This window comes from Periplaneta americana, chromosome 16 (genome assembly GCF_040183065.1).
Source record: "Periplaneta americana isolate PAMFEO1 chromosome 16, P.americana_PAMFEO1_priV1, whole genome shotgun sequence".
NCBI lineage: Eukaryota > Metazoa > Arthropoda > Insecta > Blattodea > Blattidae > Periplaneta > Periplaneta americana.
Genome location: NC_091132.1, coordinates 127567044 through 127580634, shown reverse-complemented (window position 1 = coordinate 127580634; position 13591 = coordinate 127567044). Strand labels below are relative to the sequence as shown.

Genomic DNA, 13591 nt, shown 5'->3' with positions numbered 1-13591 from the left:
GGTAAACCAATTACGATTAGAGAAGACTTAACTCAAGCCAGGCACAAACTGTTAAGACAATGTATTGACAAGTATGGCGTCACTAGTGTCTGGACAATTGATGGCAACATCTTTGTCAAAACTGGAGAGGTAAAGAGGTAGATTTTTCGTGAGTCTGATATTCACTAGTTTTGTTATGCGACTCGCCTGCACTCACAGATTATTTCCGATTTTATTTACTATATTTCCTTTGATTTAGTGTTATAATTAATTTAGTGTTATTCTAATTGATTTAGTGTTGTTCTTATATTAACTACAATTTTTCTGCACCCTTAACATCTGTTTATTAGTAAATAATTAATTTAGTGTTATTTCTGTATTAACTGCAATACTTAACAAAGTATTTTCAAATTCTTTTAGTATACAATAGTACAGTAACATTAGTAAGTTGGCAACATTGACCCTTTAGAGTCTGAACTATTGTTGTCTGCAGCCCCTCATAGCAATGACCTACTTTCTGCGACGCGCTCAGTAACCACTTCCTTTCCCAATCTATCCACTGACAAAGTAACTGTCCCTTCTACCTGCGACTTGTTAAAATCTTGCTTCAGCGCACATCCAGAGACATTTAAAATAGCCCATGTCAACACACAGAGCCTTTTGTCACATTTCAACGAATTCCTTACTATTTTCGCACCGTTAGATCTGCATGCTATACTAATTTCAGAATCCTGGTTAAAATCTTCTCACTCTTCCTCTATCATTAATATTCCAAACTACTCACTCGTTAGAAATGACCGCATCAACAAGAGAGGTGGTGGCGTAGCTATATATGTAAGATCAGACATCCCATACAAAATTATTCATAAGTCTTCAAACGAAGAAAGTGAACGGCCAGAATTTCTATTTGTAGAGGTGAAAATAAAATATCAAAAATGCCTCCTTGGGGCGGTTTACAAACCGCCGAAGGTAAATAACCTGTGTGATATTGAAGCGGCACTGCTGAATCTGGTTCCCAATTATCCGCATGCTGCAGTACTTGGCGATTTTAACACAAATTTACTTTCAGCTAACAGCAACGCAACAATACAACTACAGAACATGTTCCAGTCCTGCAATATGACAATTCTCCCTTCCGAACCTACACATCACACTCCTTACTCAGAGACGTTACTGGATATAATCGCGACAAACAAACCTCATGACGTAATAATGAATGGACAAGTGCCTGCTCCTGGAATCTCAAAACATGATATCATCTACGTTGAATTTTCTTCACGATGCCATAGACGTAAACCTCATATTGTAACATATCGCGACCTCACTCACATTAACCATGACGAACTAATTAGTGACGCAACTAAACTACCATGGCAGACTGTCTGGACCCTGAGAAGTGTAGACGAAAAAGTTGAGACATTTAATAATTTAGTCACCCAACTATATGACAAACACGCACCACTGAAAACTAGACGAACCACTACTCGAAGACCTGCTCCTTGGATGTGCGAATCGTTGCGTATACTCATGGCAGAAAGAGATGCTGCATATCGCAGGTACCGAAGAACAAAATTTATTTCTGATCACGACAATTATAGACGCCTAGCAACCGGACAAACCAGTCAATCAGAAACGCAAGACTTCGTTACGCTCACTCACTCATCCAACCTTCTGTTAGTACGAAAGAGCTTTAGAAAAATATCAACTCCATGGGATTAAGAGAACAGAAACAGCAGGTACGGACCATTGACATATCACTTACTGATCTGAATGAACATTTCACCACCCCACCTCCCGAACCTCTACAAAAGGACTAAACAAAGGAAGACATTCTATCTAATGCTTCGACTACAATAGACACGTTATTTCACTTTACATACATTACTGAAATTGACGTCAGAAAATCACTAAGACGACTGAAATCTAACGCACAAGGCATAGACGGTATCAGCATATCACTATTAAATAAAATAATTGACGTGATCGTGCCGACAGTGACCCATATATTTAATGCATCTCTCATAACTAATACCTTTCCTAAAATTTGGAAAATGGCACTAGTAACACCAATACCCAAGACGAAAACTCCGACCTCTCCAAACGACTACGGCCTATAAATATTCTCCCCGCTCTCTCCAAAGCACTGGAACACATCGTACACCGACAACTGACAGACCACTTAAACATGTACAAACTTATCAACGAACACCAATCTGGTTTCAGAACAGGACACAGTACAACAACTGCCCTACTCAAAGTGACTGAAGACATGCGAGAAGCAATGGACAGAAGCGAGGTGACCATATTAACTCTACTAGACTTCAGTAAAGCATTCGACTAAGAACGTTATACTTGTCTGACAACTGCATTAATTGGATGGACTCTTATCTTCGTGATCGTCAACAATGTGTCTCAGTACAAAATCGGTTTTCCCCTTGGCGATACACGAAAGTAGGAGTACCTCAAGGAACCGTGCTTGGACCACTGCTTTTCTCCATTTATATTAATGACGTGACTACAAACTTACATTACTGCAAGTATCACATTTACGCAGACGACTTACAACTCTACATACACTCACGACCAGACGAAATTGACGCAACTATTGGCAAAATTAATCATGCCTTGAATCAAGTTTCTTCATGGGCGAAAAAGTTCAGACTTAAGTTAAATGCTAGTAAGTCACAAGCTATAATAATTGGACATAAGAGACTACTGAACACAATGAACGACAGACATATCCCAATTATTACAGTAAATAATGCCACTATTCCGTACCATTCCGTCGTCAGAAATCTGGTATTTTCTTGGACGAAAATTTAAATTGGGAATGCCAAATAAAGGAAATATCCAAGAGAGTGTGCTATACCATGCATTCTCTTAACCCATTCAGAAACTTCCTCCCGCCAGAATTAAAACAGACTTTAGTGCAAACCCTCGTACTACCACTGTTTGACTATAGCGACGTAATATTTACAGACTTGACAACTGACCTTTCGAACAAGCTGCAGCGTGTGCACAATATGTGTGTCAGATTCATCAGTAATGTTCACAAATTTGACCACATTACACCCTTGTTCAAATCTTTATCCTGGCTGCAACTTAGTAACCGTAGAACACTTCTTTCGCTCTCTCTTCTGTTTCGAGTTCTCCACACTTCTACTTCAAATTACCTTCGTTCCCGGTTTAACTACTTATCCTCCAGTCACAATCTAAACACCAGGTCACAAGAGAGCCAAATCCTAGCAATTCCTGTACATAGAACATCCCACTATTCATCCTCTTTTACTGTCTCAGTTCCCCGTGAATGGAATTCTCTACCTCAGAAGATTAGGGACTGCCAAACAATAACCACTTTCAAGAAAAGGCTAAACGATTTCTTACGGGCGCAGTCAAATTGAAATTATACTTGTGATCGAGCTTAATAATTTAATTTAATTTAGATATGACTATCATTACTATTATTATTATTATTATTATTATTATTATTATTATTACATAATTATTTTATTGGTGTTGTGAAGACGAAAAGAATTGTCATTGTATTATATTAATTATGTATTATATTGTCTCGTATTTGTAGTATTGTATTGCTTTGAATTGTATTGTATTGTATTAATTATGTTATATTCATAGCATTGTAGTAATTTTTTATCATACTGGTTGAGTGGAAGAGAAGGCCGAATGGCCTTAACTCTGCCAGTTAAAATAAACCATTATTATTATTATTATTATTATTATTATTATTATTATTATTAATCCGGGCCACCTGGTTTTCCGGCCAGACGCGCTATTCGTTACTCCACAGGTGTGGACCGTTTGATCATCGGTATTCTGTCTGCAAGATTTGGAAAATAGTTTTTGAAGTTAGTGTCTTTGAGTAAAAAACAACAATGTTAGAAGAGGAAGATAATGAGCCAAGAAGAAAGAAAGGGAAGGTGAACAAAACACACATACAAAAGAAATGGAAAAAAAATCTAGGATTAGGGGAGAAGAGTTTGTAACCTACAAAGGTGTGTTATTCAAGACAAAAAAACAACATTGTAACACCGTTTTTATGATTGTTTCTTTTTCCACATTGGAAAAAATATTTGTACACTTTTTTCGACAGTTGCGCTATAAAGAAAACTTACTAATTGTTCAAAATATTTCTGTTCATTTTAACCAATATTCCATTTGACTGAAAAAAGAGTAATATTCCCAAACTTAAAAACAATCAAATCTAAAAAACCAATTTATATTAACACACAAATATAAAGGCTGAGATACTTGTAACTAGTAGTAAATGTGACCCATTATAAGTTTTTTGATTAAATTAAAAATGAAGTCACAAAACAGTTTTCTTTTATTATCTTGAAAGCATGATTTTGGAATGTTACCACTTTTCCACTTATCGATTCAATTACAGTTGTTAAGCAAATGTTTAACAATCATTATCGTTGGTGCACAGTATTTGTGACTTACCAGATATTAAGTCGACAGTTAATGGCTGTTAAAACGTAATCTATGTTGATGTACTTGACCACACGCAACGCTGATAACTCGATCTCTGCGTAATAGTGGTTAACGTTAAGTCCGGCCGAAAACCGGATTTCCACATTGCGGTTTATCTACAGTCTATTCACCCAATATATTTAAGACACTCGGAATGAGCTCTAGGAAGAGCAGTATAAATATATATTTAAAAATAGCTAAATACACGGCATAAATATTTAAAGTGTCTGACAATCGAAGCAATATGCCTGAAAATGGATATTAAAGTCGCAAATAATAGAATAAATTGACACATTAAAATATATTCTAATATAATTTTAAAAACTAATCACTAGATCTAATTTAGGTAATGATATTAATGTCTTTAACAGAAGGACTAGTATTATAAGACATAGGAGAGAAGCTACGTATTTAAAAAACGTTACGTTATGGATGCCTGGAGACTGAAACCCTTGCCCACATCCAAGGTCAGTGTAACAGAGGTTTACTTCTCCGAAATGCTAGACACCATCATGTTCGATCCTTAATTGCAACTGCTTTGAAAAAAGTCTTGGATAGTAGAAGAGGAAGATTTTTGCCTTGCTACTAACGGCTCCTCTAGACGTATTGACATCATAGCGTATTCCCAGACTACCAAGAAAGGTTATATTATAATTGATCCTACCATAAGGATTGAAACGGGGAGTAGCCAGCCGGAGGATGTAGATCAAGAAAAAATCAACATTTATCTGCCAACAGTTGATTCCTTCAAAGCAAAATACCAGCTTGAAAACATTGAGGTGATTGGTCTTCTTATTGGAGCTCGTGGTGTAATTCCCAAGTTCTTCTAAAGCTTCAGGAAGACTTTTGAACTACCACAGACACTTACTACTGACATCATAACTTCAGTTTTGAAACGCTCTTGCCAAATTCTGAGTCATCATATTCACTCTGTTTAATTCCTTTTTCTTCACTTTATAATTCATATAGGCCTATGTTTATTTTATTTTTCTGTCAACAAATTTATGTAAACATTTAATATTGTAAAATTCATGTAGGAGAGTGTACTGAGTCCTTCTGGGCTACCTCTAATGGGAGGCAGTTAACAAATTTAAATTTTAACCTAATAATATATTACTGTTATATTGAAACTTGAAATTCAGTTAGGTTTTGAAACTTTCGTCCTACAAAAAAGGAATAAAAACGGCTTCAGGCTCAGTAAGTGAAATTTTAAAGAAACTTGGCAAATAATATTTACACCAAGTTACGATGAATAAATTAAAAGGAAACAACGTAACTAAAATTATATTTCGTAGGTCCCAATGGGAACATACTCGTACTTTAAAAATTGTGTGAGATTACCAATGAAAGCTAGGGTTATAAGATGAAAGCAGAAAGTTTTTGAAAAACAGGAGAGAAGATGGGTTTATAGCAGGGATGCGGAACATGTACTCACTGAGTACCTTCCCCTCTTTTTCTCCTTTAACCCACTCCAATGTCAGTGCCGAGCATGTTGTCTTGACCGTCCTCTGCTGTGATCACTGGCGTTGACCCATTACTCTCTACGAACTTTGCTTTTACTTACCGAGTAAATAAAGAAGATGGCTTCGAAACGAAGATTTAATTTCTACAATGAATGGGAAGGAAAGTATTTTTTTCTCCCTTCAAGTTGGAAAAGCGGAATGTTTATTTGGGATCAAACATAAACTTACGTTATATTCAATGCTAAGTACACGCCACTGCAATGTTGACATTGAGTCAATGTTCCGCGCCGCTATATCATAAACAAATGGTGCTAAATCTTGAAAAAGGTTGAAATGGACTTTTTACCCATGATACTCAGTTCCCCATCGTTGGTTTATAGTATTTCAATAAAGTGACTTACCATTTATTTTTCAGTTTAATATAGATTTCTAATGGGCCCCTTGTGCTTGCACACACTTAGCCCACCGATCCTTCCACTGCCGGAAACACCTCTGGAAGTATTCTTTTGGAATGGTATTCAGCTCCGTCGTCGCGTTCCGCATTATCTCTTCTCTACTCTCAAAACGGGATCCTTTCAGTGGTGTCTTCAATTTTGGAAACAACCAGAAGTCGCAAGGAACCAGGTCTGGAGAGTAGGGAGGTTGGCGAACGGTTGTAATTCAATGTTTGGCCAAGAAAGTGTGGATCAATTGGGATGAATGTGCGGGGACGTTGTCCTGATGCATGTGCCAGTTGTTCGCCGTCCACATATCTGGTCTTTTGCGCCAAACTGCATATTTCGTATTTCATATTTTTCTAGTGTGTTTAATTTTTAGCTTTTGGCTGGATTTGTAGTATTCCCATGTCTGTGTTGAGTCTCTGTGCGTGTGGTTAGCATTTGTGATGTGTTCTGCATATGTGGAGGTGTTTTGTAATTTTGTTATGGCTGTGATGTGTTTTTTGTAACGTGTTTGAAACGATCTGCCTGTCTGTCCTATGTAGAAGTTGTTGCAGGTGTTATATTTGAGTTTGTATACGCCTGTATGGTTGTATTTGTTGGTTTGTGTTGTTTGTATGTTGAGATGTTTTTATAGAGTGTTATTTGTTCTGTATGCGATGTTGTAATTTAATTTCTTGAATGAGGTTGCAATTTTGTGTGTTTCTTTGTTTTCGTATGTTAGTGTGATGTGTTTTTTGTGTTCTTGTATTTGTGTTGTATTCTTATGTTTTTGTGATTATGTTTTGTCTTACGTATTATGTTGTCTATTATGTTAGGGTTGTATCCGTTTTCTTGTGCTACGTATTTCATTGTATTTAGCTATTCTTTGTAATCTTGTTGGTTCATTAGTATGTTGAATAGTCTGTGTACCATTGTTTGTGTTGTGTGGGGTGGTTGGATGTGTTGTGTATGTGTGTTGTTGTAGTTGTTGTGGGTTTTCTGTATACTTTGAATGTGTGTTTGTTGTCTACTTTTGTGATGTCTAGAAAATTTATGGATTTGTTGTTTTCAATTTCTAATGTGTACGTTGAAATTTAACACAGGAAAATCTTACCATACATATTCCGAAGTAATACAGTGTTACAAGTTGTGCAATCAAGATGTATATACTAAACTTAGTGTACAGTATGCAAGGTATATTAAAAACCTAAAGTAACCTAGCCTAACCTAACCTGCCTGCCGCAGATTCAAGTTAAGTTAGTTCAGGGTTTTAGTTAAAAAAAGAAGAAATTTTAGTTTGCTCCCAATATCGGATATAAGAATTCTGGTCTCGTAACACCACGTTCCCACAGTTTCAACTGCGAAGACAACGAAGATATAGTATATTGTATGAAATTGAAATATAACATGATGATACAGAGGAAATAGGCGAAAAAGTTTGTTGTAATTAAATAATATGTTTATCAGATCATAAGTAACTTGACTGATAATATGTAAACAAAATTTATATTTCTAGTTGTTAATTTTTATAAATACTTAAAGAAATCCTGATATTGTTAATATATTTTTCTAAAAAAAAACTTACGCATTTTCAAAATATTAAAATGAATCAGAGCTACTAACAATTCAATTTCGCTACTTACGTTACTTATCTATTGCAAATTTAATCGTTAAGAAAAATATTTCAAGATTTTTAGCTATAACCTATATAGGTACGGGACTGTGAAACATATTTGCGATAAATTAATATGAAATCAATTAATACAATAAAAATCCCGAAAAGACTAAATATATGATTATGTCTCATGATCAGAATATTGTACGGAATGGAACTATAAAAGTTGGAGATTTATCCTTCGAAGAGGTGGAAAAATTCAAATATCTTGGAGCAACAGTAACAAATGTAAATGGCACTCGGGAGGAAATTAAACGCAGAATAAATATGGGAAATGCGTATTATTATTCGGTTGAGAAGCTTTTGTCATCTAGTCTGCTGTCAAAAAATCTGAAAGTTAGAATTTATAAAACAGTTATATTACCGGTTGTTCTGTATGGCTGTGAAACTTGGACTCTTACTTTGAGAGAGGAACAGAGATTGAGGGTTTTTGAGAATAAGGTTCTTAGGAAAATATTTGGGGCTAAGAGGGATGAAGTTACAGAAGAATGGAGAAAGTTACACAACACAGAGCTGCACGCATTGTATCCTTCACCTGACATAATTAAGAACATTAAATCCAGACGTTTGAGATGGGCTGGGCATGTAGCACTTATGGGCGAATCCAGAAATGCATATAGAGTGTTAGTTGGGAGGCCAGAGGGGAAAAGACCTTTGGGAAGGCCGAGACGTAGATGGGAAGATAATATTAAAATGGATTTGAGGGAGGTAGGATATGATTGTAGGGACTGGATTAATCTTGCTCAGAATAGGGACCAATGGCGGGCTTATGTGAGGGCGGCAATGAACCTCCGGATTCCTTAAAAGCCAGTAAGTAAGTAAGTAATACAATAAAACTAAAGGTAATTAGCTAAGAGATGTCATTGCACATAGAAATGTTTTACATAAATCTAAACTTACTGTATACAATGTATACTATAGGCATCCAACACACAAAACGCGGTGCGCAGAAACCAGCGGGCGTGACTGTCTTGCGCAGATGACGTATGCTCCCTTTCCCAGCATGCTCCCCGTCTCCAATCACACCACCGACACTATACGCATGCGCACGTATTATCTTCTTGTGCTGAACTGAACACGTGTTATTGCTACAGAGTCACATGTGACTCACATAGCGTTTTATATTAAATATTAATTTACTTTAAATATTTAAAATTTAAATATGAGAACAGTTCCAGTGAAGATAGATACCGATTGTGACTTAGAAAGAGACGATGTTGACATCTTTTAATGCTATATTCACTTAATTGGTTATTGTTACAGCTGCTCTTTGAGTGCACATGTCCTCAACCGTAACCGTTATACAAGTAGCCGCTTTTTAAAGAACACACCTACTGTAGAGGGGGGATAAGGAGTATAGCATGCGCGGCTCGAGGAGTCTGAGTTGAGTTTTGCTTGTAGGATACCTATAAAACCCTGAACTAACCTAACCTGTCACAGATTCAAGAAATGTTAGGTAAGGTTAGTTTAAGGTTTTGGTTTACATTGCATACAAGAACTTCAGGTTCAATGTAAAAGTGATCTATGTGCAACATCTTCTAACAAATAACCAAAATAAAATATTAGTCACCTGCGACCGAACACGAGCGCTGTTTATTCGGTGCTAAAATTTATTAATATTATTGTATCCTCTTTTTTATATTTATATATTATTTTATTCTATTTTTATTGTTATAATTATATTCTGTAGTCTGTTTCATATTCTGTATTAAGAATTAAATCATCAGCTCTAATTTCCTATTAAAAATAAGATATTAAAGAAATACCTATTGCATAATTTTTTTTAATAACATGGGTAATTTGCTAGGAGATGTCGTTGCATATAGACCACTTTTATACTAAACCTAACCTTAGTGTATACACAGTATACTAAAACACTAACCTAACCTAAAGTAACCTGTCACAGATGAAGGAAAAGGTTAGGTTAGGTTAGGTTAGGTTAGTTTAGGGTTTTAGTAAATCTTGCAAAAACAAATTTTAATTTTAGTGTAAAAGTGGTCTATATGCAACGACGTCTCCTAGCAAATTACCATAACATGAAAACATCTGCGATTTTCTATTTGAAGTTTCAGATCTCAAAGATTAAATCACGTAACTGTTGAATATTATATCTCTAGCGAATAAACTTACAATGTTCTTGCCACGAAAATTATAGACCAAACATTAGAATGCTTCTCTCCAAAATGAAACAGCATTATGTACTGCACGAACAAAAATAATATAGTTATACCTCGTATTTGTATAAATACCTTTAAATTAAATACCTGGTATCCTACCTTGTAATCGTAATACTAGTAGAGTCAGCACGCTCGTTTTTTACCCCATTCATCACTGCACTTCCTTATACGAGGCATCTCGAAAGTCACTTTTCAAACCACATACTGGCTCTATAGCACTTATTTTAGTTCCACAAACTTTGATTTGAAAATCTTGCCACTTTTGATAAAAAAAATCAGTGTATGAGTGGAATTATAATTTTAAAAAAAATTATATCCTACTAGTTTTCAAATGTACTATGTAGAAAGTTATACAGTTAATATTATAATGGTAGATATGAGAAATAGAAGCAATCGTTATGTCACCATTAGTAGTCGACATCTATTATCTAATACAGAGAGATGACACTTTTCAATAAACACCCGCACGTACCGAAAGGCACAACACATGCACAATACATTTTGCATTCAGGAGCTGTAATGAAATCACTTCACTTCACTTCGCCTAATTCAGTATTTAAAAAAATCCTGGTTAATAACGTAGTAGTCGATAACAACGAACGTATTTAGATATTAAAACTTCCTAAAAATTATTGAAAAATCTAATAAATTGAAAAAATCGAATGTAGTAATGTTTAACATCTGCACTTCACCGAAACGGATACTGAACTGATGAAATCAGTGTTACCAATGTTACATACTAAAGTAACAGTGATGTTAGATTCAGTAATGGAAATTTCTCTTTTTACGTATTAATATTTACCTTTTCTTCTTTCTTCTTCTAAGGGAACGTACACGTTGGAGCAACGGTAAACGATAAAAGAAACGATCTAGCGACGCTTTGGTATTATCAAAGAATCAAGTGTTCATATCGGAGCAACGAGGACGCGGAAAGCGAACATTTTGATTTATCAGTAGAAGATATTCTATACATTCATTTAATGAAAGAAGATATATAGGAAATATCAGCTGCTAAGTTCAAGATTAATATAAGTTAAATACGTACAAAATTAAACAAGTTTCTCATCACAAAGATAGTATAAATTCGTTGTGTTGTGATTGGTTCTTGTGATCACATAAGATATAACCAATAAATACACAACTGATCAATTTGCCAATATCTACAATAATTAATTTAATATGCCGAAATAATAATAAATCGATTAGTATTCGGATATATTGACAACCACCGGTAATCCTACAGATTAATATTATCTTAATCAAAGATCATATAAACGACAAGAGCGAAGAAAATTGTACTTTTCTTTTTCGTCGCTTTTATCGTGTATCTTCGCTTTTATCGTTGCTCCAATATGCACACCTCAATGACAATGCATGCTTCAATTCTCCCTGATATAGCATCGCTGCTTCTTTTATCGTTTATCGTCGCTCCAACGTGTACGTACCCTTATCTGTACCTAACTCTTTTTCATGTTGAATAACATTTACGAGCCTGTGCTAGACACAAATTGGAACTCAAGTTGGATCGTAACAAAGTCAAATTAATTAATTAATTAGTTTATTTACATATTTATTTATTTGTTTATTTATTTACTTACTTATCTACAGGTACTTATTTAATTATTTACTTATTTATTGATTTACTTATTGATTGATTGATTGAATTATTTATTTATTTATTCATTTATTCACTCACTCATTCATTCATTCATTCATTCATTCATTCATTCATTCATTCATTCATTCATTCATTCATCCATCCATCCATCCATCCATCCATCCATCCATCCATCCATCCATCCATCCATCCATCCATCCATCCATCCATCCATTTATTTATTTATTTATTTCTCATCAACATTTATATCAGTTATGGTGTACCACCACAAATAAAGTTAAATGCCAATAACTCAAAACCTATAAAAGATACAAAACACCAAACGTGTATGTAAATTAAAGAGTAAGTAAAGAGCTTAGTCCACCGCTGTGGAATAACCGTGAAACGGAAGGCCCGGGTTCAAATCCTACTTTGGACAAGTTACCTGATTGGGTTTTTCCTTTTCCGTGGGAGGGGGGGGTTCCCACAACCAATTACAGCAGAATTTTCAGATACCTTTCGGCCTTGGACCTTGGACTTAATTTCGTCATCATTCATTCACATATCATCATCATCATCATCATCATCATCATCCATACCATAGGCCCGGTTAAGTCCACGGTGCGATGTGCTGTACTTGTAAGTTACACTGAGGCTCAAAGGTATCTGACCCTACTAATCGATTGTGATCGATAATTTGTTGGTGTAAGTATGGCTTCTGCAGTTGCTATTACTATTAATAGATGGCGAAGACAATAGTCACTGTTGCCAATAGTAGATAAATTTACCCGTGTTATAGACTTTAATTTTTCATCTCACTGTACTGATTGTAAAATAACACTGAGTTTGGCTAGAAACGGCTGATATTGTCTATAAGAAGAATAATTGATGTTTAATCTACATAATCATTTTCTCTGACACTTCTTAACGGCTTCCAATAATGGTGCCACCTTTTGAGAACCATCGGAACTCTTTCAAAGACTGTCAATTTTTCAATCTATGATTCTGACTCATCTCGTGGTTGGAAAGTTCGCTTTCCCCCCCCCCCCCCAATGACTCTTTTTTCATAAGTACCAGGTCGAATTTGACCCTTTCCTTTTGAAAGAATTGTAGGAGATCATATGATAAGTTATAACCTAAAATATTTCAAGGCAACGTTATCTACCAATGGTAGAGTGAGCAAATTGATACGGTCATGTATGAGAAACCGGTATATAAGTTCGCTTATATGACCATAAAATCGTAGATCGGGTACATTTTAACGTCAATGTACAAGAGATCGACAGGTCGGCTACCCAGTCATTCACAGAACATTAGAGCGAAGCACAATCAACCTCAGGCTGCATTATAAGCCTTCGGGTCCCTCCTCCGTACAGAGAGAGAAGTAATGAGTTTTCAGGTTATACCACAGTCTTGTATATATAGTCACGAAGCTTGGAATGATTTTTTGGATTTTTCGCGATAGTTGCTAGCCGCCTTGAGCGCTGTGAGTATTAGGAACAACAGACTGTGCTGCTGCCATCGTGATCTAATACAGAGCATAATGCAGACCATGTGACTCGCTTAACCCGATCACGAAGGGAGCCGTTTCAACCATATAAATTAGTTGAAATGCATAAAGAGTAACATATATTTCTCTAAAATGTAGTGTAATTGCATTAATAAAATTTAAAACAATGATTATGAGACACTTCAGACATAATTCACTTGCGAGTTAAGGTGTAATATTATTTTTGGTGTGAAAATTACGTTGTTCGTTTGTGTAATACCTACCTTTATTTCCATTA

At 35.4% G+C, this 13591-nt stretch overlaps 1 long non-coding RNA gene across 1 annotated transcript in view; it reads right to left on the bottom strand.

The window, feature by feature from the left end:
* LOC138691218 (uncharacterized) overlaps positions 1–10887 on the bottom strand; it is a 1067443-nt gene extending 1056556 nt beyond the window's left edge. The window contains exon 1 of the long non-coding RNA XR_011329767.1: positions 10307–10887. This is a non-coding gene — a long non-coding RNA (uncharacterized lncRNA). The remainder of the gene's footprint in view (positions 1–10306) is intronic.
* Positions 10888–13591: the final 2704 nt, after the last annotated feature.